General features: G+C 34.8%; 1 protein-coding gene across 20 annotated transcripts in view; it reads right to left on the bottom strand.

The window, feature by feature from the left end:
• Nucleotides 1-16,477, bottom strand: part of LOC134529441 (uncharacterized) — a 631,226-nt gene that overhangs the window by 2,307 nt on the left and 612,442 nt on the right. For 2 of the 20 annotated variants that reach the window (XR_010074583.1, XR_010074597.1), the window contains exon 10: nucleotides 1,650-2,258. The gene's annotated coding sequence lies outside the window, so the exon portion shown is untranslated. Of the gene's footprint in view, nucleotides 1-1,577; nucleotides 2,259-13,602; nucleotides 13,721-16,477 lie in introns of those variants that run through there. The other 18 variants (XR_010074596.1, XR_010074594.1, XR_010074591.1 and 15 more) reach the window with 16 other exon arrangements.

The raw sequence follows: 16,477 nt of genomic DNA on the forward strand, positions 1-16,477 counted from the left end.
ATTTCTTGTGAATCAAAGAATTAACGATTTTAAACTAAATATGATATCATTGAAATCAAAAATATTGCGCGGAGGATAATCCATATTTGGACAACCATTTGTTGCACATACAGTTTATAGACTGGCCACATGGCTAGTTGTCAGCGCCTTGGCTATACGTGTTTTGTCCTCGTAGATTGTCCACCTGGTTAGTTGGCAATGCCTTGGCTATACGTGTTGTGTTCTCTTAGACTCAGTGACACTCCCTTGAAAGAAACTGGCTCTGGCAACAATTCCCTTTGATTATGTCAGCTCCAAGAGAGAGTAAGATTCATCACCTTCAGGTTATCGAGGTCAAGACTTGATAGTAAGGACCAAGAAGAAGTAATACACAATATAGTCATACAGCAGATTTACATAGTCCCCGTGTAGTTGCAGACAGCAAAAATCCTCCAAAAAAGGCGGGAGCTTCCTCATATGCCAGCTTCTTCGGGCATTCCCTTGCGTTCTGGAAGATTATCACGTGAACAGTGGCATGATGATTGTTGCTCTTGCAGAACTCTTACGGCCAGTTTCCGGTACGCCTGCTGTCCCTCCTCCGGGATTTAATCACTAACTTCGCATCGAATCCCGAACACAACAGTGACACACTGTGGTTTCATCACATTTTTCATTCGGGACGAACAATCCTGCATAGTTTCCGCTGAGATATTGCTTTTTATTTATATAATGTAATTATTAAAAATGGAAAAATAACAGTGGATACAACAGTGTCGTGGTCGTCGTGCCGATGAACCGTGAAGAGCCTCGACGCGAATGTAGGCCAATGGCATATGCAACCCAAAAATAAAAGTGTTAGAATTTTAGCATATTGTGAAAAGGAACCGAAGTTTTTACGGTCCCTACGCACTACATGTTGACAGTATGTTGCTGTGACGGGCAAATTCACACTTATCAGGCACAATCAACAGCCAGAGTTGGCAAGTTTTGCAGTACATTGCTAATTCCCAAGGGCAGTCATGCATGCTGCGAGAAGCCTTATTTCGTTCACTGATGGTCTGCGCCATGGCTGAAGTACAGTTTTTGGATTGTGGAAACTGTTTTAGAGGACTGTATTTAATGGAAGTGGTGCCGTTTTAAAGATGAAAATTCTAATTAACACGTATGAACCATCATCAAGATTGGTAAATCACAATTATTACAATGTTTTGGGCGTCGTAATATAACAATGGTTAGGTAGAAAGTGGCTTCAACTACGCCACAGCATGTGTCTACTGAGCCTTCGTTTAGTTCAAATAAATCAGCTCGCATAATACAAGCCGGCAAAATGCGATAATTTTGTTGCATTTAATGATCATTAGCTCGAAAGCTGTAAATCAAACATATGGCAAAGATGCTTCCCAGGACTGAAATCACTTGATTTCGTTTGGTAATCATCTGTACATGTATGTATGAAAAATAAAATAGTAAACATTCTATTAATCACATTTTAAAAGAAAACAGTGTATTGATCAAAATACTCATGTAAATGAATTTAAACACTAGTGAGAGTGAAGAACTAATACCTAACTGTTTACAACCACGAGTTTTAAATATATATAATTTAAATTATTTTCGTGTTGGTTAAGATATTTCCGTAACCATTCAGATGCAGAGATTTGCAAGTAAAGAATTGTATTAATATTTACCTCACATACTTGCACTTATATTGTTGCCTGTTGCTCCATGCTTCGTTTACCAATGTGATTAATATCATGTTTGGGCTCTTGTTCGTTCTATCACGACATCATTTACAATAAACAATGTGTAACGTTAACTTACTAACATAATGTAACGTTGCTGCAGCATTAGAGAAAATTATTTCTAAATTTTGTGCTGTGTAGAGTACCACTTAAACGTTTACACATCCTTGCTGCCAAATTGGATGGGCAAAAGTGTCTCAAGATAATAAAAAAAAATATTTTAAATTTAGTAGGTTTTTTATGCTGACTAAATTATTTACATACACATTATATACAAAAAATATTCAAAATATTAGTTTGAAATTCTTCCCTTAAAATTTGTTTTATTCAAATAAAATCTTAACAGTAAAAATAAATTCTTAATTATTAACAACGTGATACTGTTAGCACTAGATTGTAACTATAGATTTGCGTACAATCTGATTATTGCTGACAAGCCAGACGCTGTTTGTTTGGACTACAGCGACGCTTCATTGATGAAATAAATATCCAGTACGTGCTGTAATCACGTTTTCCGCTCCTGACGCAAGTGAACACCTGCAACACAAAACATAACCAGTAATAAAATAGCTTGCAATTATATGAAATCCTGCTAAAAAGTACCTGCAAAAAAAAGTATCTCAAATGTGACCAAGAATGACGACACTGTCTTTTACTAGTTATATGCACAGGATAAATTTGAATTCGGCCGACAAACTTTTGCTGCAGATTATTCCCGTAAAATAATTTGGAAACATAAATAGGACATATGGTATAAATGGCTTCCCAAGAGTGATATGTGCATATTTATGATGAAACCCAAAGTGTCTGCGTACTGTCTAATTGAGCGAAGTTCTACAAACACTGCAAATCTAATCGCTGAAGTAAAATTATTTATTGGAAATAATTTAGGGTAACACCCTTATTTCCCATAAATTTACGCGGAGGAATAATGTGATTTTAAAAAACTGATTATTTATCGACATGTCAAAATTTACCAAAAATGTTACCCACCGTTTTCTCAAAAAAAAAAAAAAAACTTTTTAACGAAATACTTCGATGCATGGCAGGTGTGCAACACTCAAAATACTAAGTTTGAAACAGCTGCCTAACACCAGGGGAACTGATTGTTAAGTGATTTACACGCAAATGAAGGTACTATGAAGAAAACATTAACTAATGATAAACTAAAACAACTGCAGACGTAACTTAAAGCACATGAACATGAATGATGAACAAACCATACATGTCATGAAACACCACAGGAGAACAATTATTTTAGCAGCTTTATTAGCGAGGAAATATCGTGTCATAAAACAAAACTTGTTAATTAATGTAAATGTTTTTTTTTTTTGCTTAAGGTACCTAAGTTCACAAAGTTTAGCTCGAAAAATGTGATGGATGCATTGCAATCCTGGAAATCACCATGGCTCAAGACAGCCGCTGGAAACAGATGTTCCATCTACCGCCAGGATATATACGAGATGTGTTCAAAAAGTAACGGGAATGTTATAATTTCGCGGGTGGTATTTAGTCCGATTCGCATATTTCTTTTCGTTTTTGTGTTGGTAAGCATGTCTGAAAAGTATCTGTACATTGTTAGCCATGTTGAATGGATTTTTAGTTTGTTGTCAGCTGTCAGAAAGGTTAAATGTCTTTTAGTACTATCGTGATTTGTTAATTCATTTATTTGTTAAAGAAAATGGACCGGAGAATTTGCATTAGATGTTGTTATAAGAATGTAGTAAATAGTGTAGCAATGTTTCAGGGAAGTTAGATATGGATTTTGCAACAGGAACACTCAGCTTCAGTCAAGGGCGCCGCGAGTCGGAGAAGCAAGCTCAGGTCACGCGCCAGCCAGTGCAGCCACCTGCTGAGTGCTAGCGTGCGGCGGGAAGTTACCACCCAGGAGTCCGACCAGACGGTTCCCGAGTGTTCCCGTAGCAAAAACAATATTCAACATTTCTAAAACATTGCTGCACTTTATTCCATTCATATAACAACATTTAATGCAAATTCTCTGACCTAGTTTACTAAATGATAATTTACATAACCAATCACCAATGGTACCAAACAAAAAATATATATATATTTTTTTCAGATTTCAACCAACTAAACATGGCTAACAATGTACAGATACTTTTCAGACAGGTTTACTAATACAACCAAAAAAATTGCGTGAATCGTATTAAACAACCCACGAAATTATAAAATTCCCGCTTTTAAAACACACCTTGTACATATATCATAGCATTGACGGGCACTGAGTAGTTGTGTTTATGTTGATGTAAGTGCGGGCAGTTGTTGAACGTGCTGCTGGACTTACATATTTAAAATGCAATCTGCTGAATTTTGTGAACTGTGAAACTTAAGTTAGAAAGTTCTGGTTTATGACAAAATCTTTCCTCATAAATAAAGGTGCGACTACATTTTGTTCTCTTGTGGTGTTTGATGACACATGTGGTTTGTTTTGTCATTCACTTTTATGTGATTTATGTTAAGTAGTTTAGTTATAAGTTCAATGTTTTCTTTGAAATATCTTTATTTGAGTTCACATCGCTTAACAAACAGTGCCCCTTATTTAAGGCAGCTGTTTCTAACTGATAGTTATGAGTGTTGCGCACCTAACAGGCGTCAAAGTATTTCGTTCTAATATTTTTAAATTTGTTTTCTCTCCAAAACGGTGGGCTATAGGGTAGTACAAGGCGACCTTTTTTTGTTACTTTTGACATGTCTATAAATATTCAGCCTTTATAAATCACATTATTCTTCTGCGCCGCCTAAATTTATGTAACAGAATGGCGTTAACCTCGATTAATTACATTAAATAAATTTACTTCAATAACAGGATTTGAATTGTTTACAACTTTATTCAATTAGGCGTTACGCGGACACTTGGTATTTCATGAAAAAATAGTTTATTTGTTATTAAAAAAATACCAGTTCAGTTGCAACTTCCAAGGCGTATACTAGTCTTGGGGAGAACTTTAGACCATGTGTCATACGTATGTTTTCAACTTATTTTTACATGTTAAACCTGCACCTGAAATTTGTTTTTCGAATTCAGACTCAACCTGTAGAGAATGTATATGAACTACCAGAATAAAATTTGGTGATTTTTTTTTCGTTAGTTATTTATTTGGATTTTTTATTTACAATATTAAGTATGATATTTCAGCACTTTTACTTGAAAAAAGAAGCAAATAGGAAATTTATACGTAAAGAAGTATGTGATACTCCAAACAATATATACACAATTTTTCACTAACTTATAAAACAGATAGCTTTTATGTATCATATGACTACGATTTAGATACACAAAAAATATACATAGAAATGTATCTTACAATGATAATATGAATTATGTTTACTATGTTTACAGTGGTTTCTGTGACAAAAAGTTATAATTATAGTATGCTCTGTTTGACAACAACTAGTACATAAATAAGGTTGCGAATGGTTGCGAGACCATTTATGAATTTTCTAGGTCGGAATGAATGAATTAGGATGAAATGTCTCGATAACACCGGGGTCATGAGATACGGAGTGGGGTGGGGGAACCTGATAACCCCGAGATAACCCACCAGCACATTCCCACGTCCGCCACGTTTCTCACTTGAGGAAACTCCGGATTTGATTTCCCCGGGGATGAAAACAGGTAACCTTATTGCCAGGTGAATGAAGTAGCACTGTTTTATTATCGCGACAGATTTACTCAACATTGACAACATTTTTAATTTTATAATATATAACAAGACAATCTAGACATAAGTAGCATAGTCATCAGTAATTAGGAATTGCTGCCAATTTTAGTCTCACGCTAACATAAATTGAAACGAAGCCCTTATGTATTTTCAAGAAACTGACAATCTGGTTCTCATTACATATTGAATATTTACATCAAAATGAGGAAAAATTGGGTCCGATCCAACTGTGTAGAGAACGTTCCACCATGCTCACGGAGCTCTTTCAGAAAGTCATACACATTCACCGCGTCTCTGGTGTCCATCAGGAATGCTAGAGCACGTAGCACATGCCATAGTGCTGCACAATTTTTGAAATTGATGGAAAGGCATATGGCGCATTTTAGGACATGCACAGTATTAACAACATTGATGTCTTGTTGCGTCTGTCTGCATAGACTAAGTACTGTTCATACCCAGCTCTTGACACGCCGATAGGGAAAATCTGGATCCCCATATAATTAGCATACAACAGTTTACGTCAGATTAATTTTGTGGTGACAATACCCAGTTGGTAGGAGGTCACTGTGGAAAAGATAGGACAATGCCCTTATCTTCGAGTTTATATGATAATCGGAAAAAAAAACTGTCCGTACTTGAGGTATTCAGTTTTTCTTCGGCCGGAACCAAATGTTCTTTACTCATTACACGACGATACAGAAGTTTAGATTGACAAAGTAAGACTATGATTTCCACCAAGGTGGTGATAGCATCTTTATATATACTGTTATCCAAGTTTGAGTATTCGGTTCGGTTTGCATTTCTTTAGGATAGTCCCCAACGTGCTTGACTGAAAGAGTGCCAAACATTTTCATTTATCGTCTACTATTCCCATACCGTTATTTATTACTGCCGAAAATGTATCCATCAACAAAGAAACATGACTGTACTTGATGAACTAAGATGTTTGGACTACATACAATATATGACTTATATAACCTGCAAGCATATTAAGTGACAAAATAAATACTATTTGTGAGTTTAAAATTTTTTTTTTAATTTCTCGTAACTCTAATTCTAGCTTAAGGCTGCAAAAAAACCGTCGCCAAAGACTAACAAAATTGAGAGTAATGAGACAGTCAATGGAGTCTTTACAACCAGTTGGAGTCATTGGAGTAACTGAAGCTAGTTGGAGCAAAGTGTGATTGGAGCCAATAGAGCCATTGGAACCGGTTGTAAACATAGGAGAAATTTGAGTAAGTTCGAGCCAAATGCGATTGGAACCAGTTTCAGCAACTGGAGCTATTGTAGCCAGTTGGAACAATTAGAGCCATTGTAGTTAATTGGAGCCATTGAAAGCAGTTGGAGCCATTGGAGCTATTAAAACTAGTTGGAGCCAAATGCGATTGGGCCAGTTGAAGCAATCTGAGAAATGTTCAAATATTATTAGTGAATAATCATAATGTGGTATGTAGCATTGTATATACTATTCGAAAAGTTTTGTCTATCTTCTTGCAGTACACCTTATAGTAATCGTATGGCATGTCATGTTATGACTGTAGTGTAGGCCTGCCAGTTCGGTTACTCTCGTCCTACATGCTCAACAATTGTCATTACTTCGTTGAAAGCAATGCCAAAATATCGAAAAAGAAGTCCCTTAACCCATATGCATGTGTTTGACCGAATACTACCCCCTCGGTACACATGACATGAAGTAACATAGTTGTTCAGTCGGACAAGAAATGATAATTAATATGTTCGCCGAAAAGTAATTCAAATTAATTTTTAATTTTTAAAGATATTTAGAGAATTTTTGTTTTAGTCAATTGTCCTCGGTGGTTTATAACTGAGGACTCCGAAGTCAATGGCGCAAGTGCGTTTATATGTTGTTTTATTCTTTTTAAATAAATAGTAAAATTATTATTTTTTAACTTTTTAGGTAAAAATACGATCGAGTTGTCAAATTTCACTCGTGGTGTAATGTTTCACTCAATCAGGGTGTAGACCAAGACTATGAGCTCAGAGAATTGAATTAAAATTTTTATGGATAATTTTGCCTGTTTTAGAATTTTTATAGCCAACTGCATTTTTTTAGATATTTTATGGGGAAATTTTCCGTCAAAATGGGAATTATTTTAATTAATAAAAATGTTAGTTATAATATTTTTGTGTTATTTTATTTATCGTAATAACACCTAGTTTCGATTCAAGGACTTCAGAATTTTTTTTGTAAGCATAAATTTATATAATGTGAAAACATATTTAATAAAATTCATTATAAACAATTTTTAAGCTATAATTATTTTTTTTGCATTGATAAAGGATCTTACCAAGCACCACAATCGATAAAATAAATAAACATATCAATATGTACATGTTTCAGTAATTTATAGAATTACTTTACTAATTTTTGGTAGTCATGGGTTTTGATGATGTTATCAAAGATGGCGGATGCTATGATAGCTTACTATCGTGTGATTGACACTAGTGCACTAAAGTGGATAAAAAATAAGCCAAAATGATGGAAGTTCTCTCTAGCAGACAGGAGAACCCAACATGGCAGCATCAAATATGGCTGCCATGACTTCAGGTGTAATGTCTTGGTATTAAAGGTTATTTAAATAGCAATATTAATGTAAAATATAATATTTTCACAATCAATGAAAAGAACAACAATAATATTAACAACAGTTTTTATTATATTCATAATTAAAAACCAATAAATAATAAAGACTTAAAAAGAATATTATTTAACAACACCATAATAATAAAATACATGGTAAACCAACAAATATTTTATTAATTATTATAATAGTATCATAGATGATATCAAAGTTACTTTTAAATCCTATTAGGTTATTTGATACAGTTTGATGTAAAACTAATAGGTGAATTATAACTTTTGCTTTTATTACAAATGGTATTTGACAATTCAATGCGATGAATCGATTTAATTTTGCACAATATACTACAAATCCTCCTCATACTCGCTGTACTAAATCTTGTCCTGGATATGGTACTGCTCATAATAAATTCCAAAATGGTGGAATGTTCTGGGTTTTAAAATGGCGGAATTTTCTAGAATATAATGGTAGGATGTTCAAGAGTTTAAAATGGTGAATTCAATTTGGCGTAATTTCAAATGGCAGAATTTATTAGAATCAAAGATGGCTGAATTTAAGAGAGCAGAATTCAAGCTAATGGAATTTTCTAGTATCTAACATGGCAGCCGGGCTCAAGGTTATACAATATGGCGGCTGAGGTCAAAGTCAATAAAAAAGATCATTGTAATATGGCGACCGAGACATCACAATCAAAGATGGCTTACCCTAGACACCGACACCACCTCCTGACTACTGATGCAGGAAGTACCAATATATATTACTACTGTTATTTGCTAAAAATTTTAACATCACGAGAACCCATTCCCATAAATCTAACACTAATTTTACCCATGAGAGAGTCCCAGTTAGATGGAACCATATCAGCTTCATTCGCTGTAAAGTGAACCCCTACAATTTTGAACTGATCTACACGTCTATTATTCCACACGATATTGTCAATATTCTCAGATGATTTAAGACAAATAAGTGAGGTTTGAATTGAAGGTTGGAAGTCCAACTAAACATTCCCAAGATAACTGTAACATCCTGCAGATTTTACTCGTCTCTATGAGAGTGATGTGTATGTTTTAATACGAATATTCAATTATTTTTTTAGTAATTGCTTAGTACAGTTGTTTTTACTGGAATGGAACAAAAACTATTTTTGGTAGTAACTGTAACGTAAAATAAATACGTTCGGCAACATTCGGCAGGAAGCTAAACATGTTTGTTTTTTATGTGACGTCACTGGGGCGATCGTAGCTGCTTTATTTAAGAGATGTTGTTGGCCTCTTAAATGTCGGGAAGCCACACTTTACGAACATTTCGCACAGTTGTTAAGTGCTGCTTCGAACGCTTCAATGTTTCGGGCCATATAGCTTCAGCAAATAATAGATACGATGTTATCCCGGTGCCTTCTAAGGATCACCATGCAGTATTTATTATTTACGTGCGAGAGATTCGCGGCTTCACAAGACGGGTTAGATTACTACCGTACTGTATGATGAACAACTTCAAACAGACTTTCATCAATACTGAATTATTTGGTGAACTGTTACTCCATTTCGAAATGGTTGGAAAAAAAAGTTAAGCCAAATATTCGTACAAGATTTTTTCGAAACACTCGTACAAGGTTAAGATAACTAAGAGAACTAGATAGAAATCATAACCAAGGAGAGGATGTGTTTACCAGAATGAGGGAGATCAAAGATAAGCAGTTGACACTTTATACAACTGATGCAAGGAAGAGAAATTATCGCGGGTTCATTTGGTAGCAAAGTATTCTGATGACTATTCAATCCCCACGGGGAAATGGTCGACCTCACTGTGGCGTACTAGGCAAGATGATTCTGCAGAGGTTTGCTATTACTTTCCGCACTATGGAAGTGACAGCAACCAGTCCTACACCAGGGATCACCGGCTCACCAGGTAGAAGTACCAACCTCTCAGAACACACAGGGTCCAGGATGTGGTGCGTGGTGCGGGTCAATGAGCAGATACCATGAGTCGCCATCTTGGTGACCTTGACCTTTGACATCCGATGACCTTGAAGTATGACCCCTTTACTGAAATTTGATACTATGGGTGAGTTTTGACATCCCAATTCCATGTTTATCTTAAACTTCATTTTTTTTTAAAATCAAGTTCAATATTCTGTCATCTTTGATGAAGTTTTCATTAAATTTTAAGAAAAAAGAGTACTTAAGCCTAAGTCATAGACGTTGGAGTCCTCGATTTGAACCCTACGAGTGTACTAAAAATATTTACCACGCGACTGACACCCACTACTAATTTAAAGGCATATATGATATTATTTTTATAGGCCCTTAGTTCTATTTGCACGACCTGTGCGACTCTTGAGCCAGTAATAAGCAGGGAGAACCATTGAGACCCAATTATGCGTAATCCACCCAAAAGATTTAAAAACCTCTGACCTTGATATCTGCCGACGAGCTCGGTAAAGGAGCTTGAGTACACATACGATCATTAGGTCTAGCCTGGCTCTAGTGATCAGCCATCTTCAAAACCTTCTCATCCAAAATTAATGTTTTTTACACCACACATTGTACTGTATAAACACACAAAATAAAGGAAAAATTTTAGCATCCTGTAAATATATACATAAAATAAGCATATAAATTAATGTTTTAAATGTTGACTAGGCTATAATAGTAGATTTGTCTTCTTCACGGAGTTGGATATAAAACAACTAGCATGCAATTTAGTGGTATTTCTGATGAGTCTGTTCACCACCCAGGCGACAATCATTAACGAGTGTGTTTGTGTGTTTGTGTGTGTGTGAGTGATCGTCGTGTTAATAAATGAAGTGAAAACGAGAACAACGACGCCCCTGTGGAGAGAAAATTATCACAGGCTAAAAATTAGGCCTGGTTATATATATATATATATAATACTCGGTTTGTTTTGTTCATTATTTACTGGAAACGACAAACAAGGAAAATAAAAATGAACAGGGCTGGCGTGGTTGCCCGGCCCAGGAGCCGCTCCTATGAAGTACTGGCACCACGCAAAGCACCTACTTCTCACGTAATTCACGTGCAGGTTTGGAACCAGACTATAACGGCGCCCGTGCTCGAGACTCGTGGTTTGAGTGTCCACCGGGTGCCGGACAAGCTAACGGCTCGTCATAGACTGGTCACGAACATAGAGCTCGCGAGCTGCGCATTCCTGTACGACCCATTCACCAATAGAACTGTACAAAGGGTGTGTCATGGCGGCCGGCAGTTGGTACGTCTTTGGGGTTATAAAATCTCGCATCGGTTAGTTTGTCTTATAAGTTTTAATGCAGTTAGTGTTTGATAAGTAGTTTATGGCGCATTTTAATATGTTCTGCGTCTAACTACTACTTTATATTCAAAAATTGTAACAAGCTGTTGACTTATTATTTGTAAACAAAAGCACATGCCAATGTTTACAACATATGATTTTGACAGTTTTGACGACGAATCACTATATAATGTAAGCCTCATGCGCAAAAAAAAAATAATCGATCCATATCTATACTAATATTATAAAGCTGAATAGTTTGTTTGTTTGTTTGTTTGAACGCGCTAATCTCAGGAACCACTGGTCCGATTTGAAAAATTATGTGAGTGTTGGATAGTACATTTATCGAGGAAGGCTATAGGCTATATTATATTATCAATAACATTAGGGATCCTTACTAAAAGTCCAATAAGGTAACCCAAGGTGTAAAAAATGACACGAAAAAATCCTTACATGGCGTGCGCTGCGAAACCTATTGATTATAGAACAAAAAAAATGTACTACCACTTTGCAGAACATATAATTGTCTTCAAAAATATCGCGTAACCATATGTCTAACTATTGTAGTTATCTCACAATTAGTGTTTTCTTTTATTTTTATAAATAATTAAAATGCCGTCGTTTTAAAAACTCTTTATTGTGTACCTTGGTATTAATCCTTATCAAAATAAATTACTGCATATTCAAGACGAATTCAATACCTTTCTAGAACTTTATGAATTATTCAATTCGGACGATTCATTCAAAAGATATCGTGATATTTAAAATGTAAGTATTAGTGTTGTAGCCAAATAAGTATTAAGTATTGCACGCGCATGTATGACTAGCATTGAAGACTTAATCTCTAAAGTGTACCCAGATGTAGTCCATATAGAAAACAAAGACTACCAGTGGATGTGTCAAAGGGCAATATTGGCAGCTAGAAACAGTAGCGTTGACGACATCAATAACATGATACTGGGTAAACTTCCAGGAGATAGAGTGAACTACAGGTCCATTGATAAAGTAATGGATCAAGAAGATGCGGTACATTATCCACAAGAATTTTTAAATTCTTTAAATCCGAGTGGCTTTCCCTCACATTCACTCAAATTAAAAACTGGCTGTCCAATTGTGCTGCTAAGGAATCTTAAACCACCAAATTTATGCAACGGAACCAGACTCCAAGTAAAATTCCTTCGCGATAACGTGATTGGTGCTACAGTATTGACTGGTCCAGCAGTAGGGCAAACAGTGCTGATACCTCGCATACCTATGATACCAACGGATTTGCCTTTTCACTTTAAGCGAATTCAATTTCCGGTGAAGGTATCGTTTGCGGTAACAATTAATAAGGCCCAGGGACAAACATTTAAGTACGTAGGAATAGATTTACGCCCAAAGTGTTTTTCGCACGGGCAACTATATGTTGCTCTGTCGAGATCTGGTTCGGGAGAAAATCAATTTATACTTCTGCCGGAAGACAAAACTAAAAATATAGTTTACGCAGAAGTACTTTAATATACCATTGGTTATGAGTGTTTTGAGAATAACCTAAAAATGTGCATCTACCATATTATCTCAGAAAGTCACAATACCCCCCAACAAAGTCCACGCGGACAAAGTCGCGGGCACTGCTAGTCATAAATAAAGTGCACAGTATGTTTCAAAATGATTCATCCGATTTAAAAAACCTATAATATTAACATAAATATATGAATGTAATAAGCTTCGGGTTAATTTTAACGTACACTTAACAACACAACGTTTTTTATTTACTTTTCACAAAACAACCAGTCTCTTCAAACTGTTGGTGCCACCGTAGAATGCTCTGAGAGGTGGGAGGTTCACTTCACTGTATCAATGTCATCACGTTGAACAGTTGTAACTGACTTGCCTTAACGGAGAACTCAAAAAACTTTATGTTGCTGGTTGCTGTGTTGTCGCTATCTTGATCAGGAGCGCACGCGGAATTTCATTTCGGAAGAGGAGTATTTCAAGCAATCAATAATTAGAAAAAATATATAAGAACAGAACTACAATCTTCCAGCATTAGCGTTGAAACTAAGGCAGTCAACCTACCAAAGTTGTCGCTCCTTTTATTAATAATTCTGCCCCTGACTTTGGTTATATATATATATATATATATATATATATATATATATATATATATATGGGAGTCCTGCTGTTTGCTTTCAAATTATTCCCATTTTGTCGGTAGAAATGAAATATTTTTTTTTTTTTTTTTTTTTTAGGATTTCGGTTTGGGGGGATGAATTTACCCCCCCCCCCCTTTCCAACCCAATCACCACCCTTCCTGCGTACACCCTGATCTTGATGCATACTGACCGTGCGCGCTGTGACCGCACCAGCGAGTCAGTGACAACTCTTCAACGTGATGACAGTGAACCTCCTACCGCCCAGAGCATTCGACGGTGGCACCAGAAGTTTGAAGATACTGATTGTTCTGTGAAAAGTACATAAAAAAACTTTGTATTGTTCTATGCACGTAACAATTCCCAAGAAGCTTATATATATATATATATATATATATATATATATATATATATGTGAATGTTATAGGAGTGATAAACCGGAAGAATCTTTTTGGAACAGCCTGTTCATGACCAAGTCATAATAAACAAAGGGCCACTGGCAGAGACGGGAGGCTCGGCGATAGTCGAAGACACAGGTGGCAGTGGCATGGAGCCTCGGTCGCGACTCTCACTGCGCGGCGTGATTTACCACGTCCTTGACAGAGGTCACACATGCCTGCGCTCGGTCACGTTCGCTCTGAATGGGAAACTGTACAAGATACTGTGGAACATTGAAATTTTCCCGCAAAAAGTTAAAACTGATACATAATTTTTCAGTTTGTAGCAATCGTAATTTTTTTTTTTTTTTTTTTTTTTTTTTTTTTTTTTTTAAAGAAAACGCACTGATTTTCAGAAGTTAAAGCAGTTTTCTATTTAAAGTTCGCCTTAATAAAAATGACAGGATTTCACCTACGCGTCAATCATCTTTGATTGCATCTATGTGCCACTTTTGTCTATTATCAAAAAATATAAGTCATATAAATTAATGCAAAACTTAAACTAGAGAATATATTATTTATATAAATGAAAAGTTTATTTTCTGCGAAATCTTTATTTTTAAGTAGGTTTCATTAATTTATATTCTGCTTTCTTCTGAATAAATAGTTTTGTTATTATACTCATTGAATGTGTTTTTTTTTTAAATGTTGGTGGTATGATCTAATGGTAGGTACTATACTCTATGAGCGTGAATTGTTAATGTCTGCTAATAATTTTGTTTGAATAAAAACATTTAAAAATAAATTCAGTATAATTGAAATGTCTCAACTGAATAATGAAATGTCTCAGTTAAATAATAGTAACTTTAACATTAAAAATACACACATAAAATTGAAAATGTAGATATATATAAAATTGAAATAAATATTTTATTTAAGTAGGCTACGTGCTTTATCACTAACAAACACGTTTTATCACAAAAAAAAAGCCATTTTCTGTGGGACAATTTTTTCAAGTAATTTAGTCAGTTCCTCCTTTCACCTGAGTATACCTTTTTACATTTCAAACTCAGTGAGTTTGATTTAGTCAGTTGTGGTAACATAAGCAACTGGCACTTAAATATTCTAGTATAATCAAGAACAAAATGAAGTATCAATTAATTTACTAATATTAATCTTTTATGTGATTTATATATTTGAGTTATTAATAAGAAAAACAAAGGCATTTGTTCACATATTTGAAAATATTTACGAGATTCAATTTATACCAAGAATCTAACAAATAATAAGTTAACATCAAATTTAAATCAGAGTGCTCTGAAACGTATTCTGCAAAAATTACTTGAAAACCATGTCCCGTAGAAAATAGCCTTGTTTATGATTAAGCTTGTTAGTGAGAAAGCACGTAGCTTATAAAAATAAACGGTTTATTTAAATTTTATATGTATGTATATTTTCATTTTTGCGTGTGTATAATTTTAATGTTGAATGTAACTAACTGCTATAACTTTGCCTTGAATTCTTCAGATTACCATGATTAAACTGATGTACATAACTGAGACATTAAGAATTAAATATGTTTTAAAATGTCTTTATCCGAGCCAAAGATGTTTTAAGACCTTCATATGTATTTCATGCTCTCGTTATAGAAAACTAAACACTTAAGTATAACTTATTTAAGGAGATGAAAACTTTTTATTAAGGGTTTAATAAACCAGTCTCCGTCATTTTTTATTTTGCATTAAAATGATTGAAAATTACTGAACAGTGACTTTTTTAAGTTACTGCAGCATATGTAATTTGTGATTTAGGTAATGGGCTAGTTGTTATCCGCAAAGGTTTATCAAAAGTTATTTTACAGTAAAATATTTTTAAAAGGATTTAATATCAGATTAGATTAATTAGTTTTCAAATAAGTGTTAAATACAAACGTGTACTTCATTGCAGCAATAAATATTTCAAATAAGTGATATATTTTTATATTGTCTTCATAAAGGACCGAGAAAATAAACTTCTTGGTCGTTTAAAAGTTTTTTATGCACGGTATATTTTTTAACATATTTAAATTATTTAATGTAAGGCGTAATTAAAATGCTGGTGCTTATCAAACGAAATGAGCCAAAGTTCATTTTTCCCAAACATAATAAAACATAAATATGAAATTTCATTGAAATCAGCAGAAGCGTTTTAATACCATAGGCATAATAAATGTTTTATTATTTTTGTTATAAAGTATACGAAATAATAAAATTTTGTTGCATAGTGTTTTTACGTGACTGACATGTTAGAGTTAATGCAGGATATGTTATTAAAGACCTAAGTAAAGGGTCCGTGTTTGTGTTAACGCCTCGTTTACAACGAGGGCAGTAGTGACAGGGAGTGACACATTGCGACAGGCCAAGCATATTGGGACGAGTGACACATTGCGACAGGCCAAGCATATTGGGACAAGAATCGGCCGTTCTGGCAGCCGTGGGTCACATGACGGCCCGCCTCAAAAATCTTTCAACAAAGAAATATTATCAGGTTAACTATCGTGTACGAGCCGTCTTTGTCACCTAGCAGTGTTTAGAAGTCACAGTATTCTCACAGAAATACTCAGTGAAATATTATTTATTTTGATGTAAACTAAGTATAACGTGTTCAGTGAAAATGATTTAGTTTTTATTGCTTGGTATTTTCTTGTAAAAA

This window comes from Bacillus rossius, chromosome 2, assembly GCF_032445375.1.
Source record: "Bacillus rossius redtenbacheri isolate Brsri chromosome 2, Brsri_v3, whole genome shotgun sequence".
Lineage (NCBI taxonomy): Eukaryota > Metazoa > Arthropoda > Insecta > Phasmatodea > Bacillidae > Bacillus > Bacillus rossius.